The following is a 2,898-nucleotide window of genomic DNA, read 5'->3' as shown; positions in this document are numbered from 1 at the left end:
GACCTTTGCTCTCTTGGTCGCTGGTTCAGTCGATCGCTTAAGCGAATTTCACGCTAAGATTCGCACGATAACAGCCAGTTGGGGGAAAACATAGGCTACCTTATGGTGCCGTGCAACAGGGAGGAGCGCTGACGACAGTGATGAGTTGTTCGTGCGGTTGCAAAGTAGCACATACAGTGTTCACATTGAAATTAATGGAGGAGTTGGATGGGTTGGGAAGCTTGTGAGGTTCTCAAGGTACTCAAAACGGTCAGTTAAGCCGACAAACGAACCTTCGGTTGTCATCACGGTACTGGCAGAAGTAATAGTAGGAGCGAAGGTAATGAGACGTCGAGTGACTATGTACAAAGACGCTTGCAAACGGCGTAGATGCAGTGCTCTCTATACAAGCTTTTCTGTGCGCAACTGATTCAGCTTAGCCTCAAATGCAATCGTAGTCAGCAAAATGCTTCAATAAACTTAGTCGGGGCTGGAAAATGTAGAGTGGGAAAAGAAACAAGGCAAGAAGAATACCGAAACTTTATTGGTGGAAGGTACAAAAAGACAAGTATGTATATTGCTTAGTTGAACTTTGTCGTTTGGTGGGCTTTTGTCACCACAAGACCGTTTTAACAGACATCGAGTTACAGCGTAGTATTGCACCGCTGTAATATATTCTTCTATCGTTCGGAGTGATTGATTAGGCAAAATTACAAATTTGAGTTTGAGATGGTTAGGTAGGATGCTTTGCAAAGGTATTATACAATGGATACATATAATAATATTAATTAATGCCAGATAAAAATTACATGCATGCGTGCATGCATTAACGCAAACTAGTCCAATACGACAAGACGTCATAGGTAAAGATGCACGATCGCATCCACACAGGCAATCTGACTCCTTTGGTGCATTAATAACTTTTTCTTGGGCATATAGTCTTGGACCCTACCGTTTGCTATCATGTATACTATCAATTGCAGCAACAATAACAACAACAACAATAGCAAGACCAACAGCTAACATCGTTTATGTAATATACATACATATAGAAAGTGACAGTTTTGCCCACTGCAATGACGCGTAGTTATCAATGTTGCCCCTATATAATCCCTTGGTCGGGAATCTGACAGTTTATATCCACCTATCTTACGTTCTCAAGATTAGGTAGGATATAGGATAATCATGATGTAAGCTAGATGTGATAAGTCAGCGCTGACAGTGATGGCAGGTAATCGCACATTGCACACAACAGGGCTATATCGAGTCATAGTAAAAGCACCACTGCTTTGCAGTTCTTGTGCCGTCGTCAACATCGCCAGTACTGTCACAGCTCGTAGCTTCGCGCATTGTATACAATTAACCTCATACGTCACACTATATGATCTATAACCTGGTTTTCAGGGCGCCATGTGATGGCAGATAGTCCCAATGGATCCTTCCTGCGTTGGTTACCACTCCGGATGACGTTCGCCGTCCAGTAGCGCCAGTAGTAATAAGATGGTAGGTATGACCACTGGCAGCACCACGCTATATGCTAGATGGTTGGAGAAATTTTCTATTCAAAACAGTGAGCAGAACATTTTTCCGACACGCCAGTGCAGGGCTGTCTCGGATAGGCTTACGTCCGTGTCATTCCAGTTTTTTTGGCTGCTTGTACGCCAAAAGCAACATCTCAGCATATTCTATACACAATATCTTCGCACTTGGTTATATTTTCTTGCGGTGTCGATTTCGAGTGACGGACTTCTATCTGTGTATAAGTTAAGTACCACATTTTTTTTTTACTAAATATGCAAGTAGATGCGTAAACGTGTCTTTCCTGGATGCATAGTTATGTGTAGTTTGAGGTAATTCAAATTGTTTATAAACATAAAAATTTACGGTATTACAACCTTTTTATGTGCACAAACCAGCCAGTTGGAATAGGGATGGTAAACGTTGAAGAAGCGAGCTCACGTTCATCCCTTATTACAGATGGATATTAGGTTGGAACGCTATCATCGTTTACGTAGTACCATGCACATACGTCGCCCCCGGTGCCGCAACGCCAGGCCGCACCAGCAGCCTGGCAAAATAAGGCAATCTCTAGAAATATTTTGGTTCGTCGGATAAACGTCTTTGCTATCTGTTAGCGACCAGGAAAGCCAGGGCCTAGAATCGCAAATGTCATGCATTTAAGCATGCGTTTCGGCAGGAATGATAAAACGTGAGGGTTATTATTATTTAATGCCGTAAAGGCTGCCGTGTAGAATTGCAGGAAAATTGTAGAAGAGGGTAAATCTGCAATATGAGGGGATGTAGAGACATTTACAAATTAAAGCTAATATTCAATACAACTAAAACTATTATTATTAACTTTGTAAATGTTGTAGATATGATGTAGGGTATTCTGTATTCACGCTTTTGACACATTCACGGTTAAGACGTCGGATGACCTTAACAAAAACCTAATGAGAACATGCTAAGCTGAATCCTTTTATGCTACAATCAGGCGGTCGTTTCATATAAACGTACCACATTCTGCATAGCCTGCTTGGATGCTTCTCTGACATAGTCTAATATATGAAGAAAACGGTGACGCAGAACAAAGAATTGACGTACAAGAATTTACGCTTAAAATGAGTTGGTCAATAGAAAGTAGGTTTATTATAGTTATAGGTATTTTTTGTTGAGACGGGAAATCTATAGTTTATAGGTGTAAATGTTTTATATAATGTAAACCAAATTTCGTCGCGCGTGTAGCGCTACTCAACTGGTTGAATATGCAGAAATCATTCTGCCATATAATCGTGACGAAATTTTCAAATTCTTACGTAGTACACTAATTGCATTTTTATTACATTTATTCCAACATTTATTTAGGTTCAAGCGGGTACATATTATTATTATTATTATATATTATATAGGTATTATATG

The 2,898-nt window shown here is 40.3% G+C and overlaps 2 long non-coding RNA genes across 2 annotated transcripts in view; one reads left to right on the top strand and one right to left on the bottom strand.

The window, feature by feature from the left end:
• Nucleotides 1-374: 374 nt before the first annotated feature.
• On the top strand, nt 375-2,687 carry LOC111251328 (uncharacterized). The gene is made up of 3 exons (XR_002673704.2): nt 375-547; nt 1,384-1,482; nt 1,957-2,687. It is a non-coding gene; the product is annotated as an uncharacterized LOC111251328 (long non-coding RNA).
• The window catches only part of LOC147755283 (uncharacterized), a 6,956-nt gene continuing 4,563 nt past the window's right edge, over nt 506-2,898 (bottom strand). The window contains exon 2 of the long non-coding RNA XR_015328278.1: nt 506-2,133. This is a non-coding gene — a long non-coding RNA (uncharacterized LOC147755283). The remainder of the gene's footprint in view (nt 2,134-2,898) is intronic.

This window comes from Varroa destructor, unplaced genomic scaffold (assembly GCF_002443255.2).
Source record: "Varroa destructor unplaced genomic scaffold, Vdes_3.0 BEIS01000005.1, whole genome shotgun sequence".
Lineage (NCBI taxonomy): Eukaryota > Metazoa > Arthropoda > Arachnida > Mesostigmata > Varroidae > Varroa > Varroa destructor.
The sequence above is the reverse complement of the archived record's forward strand: the minus strand, read 5'-3'. Positions and strand labels throughout refer to the sequence as shown.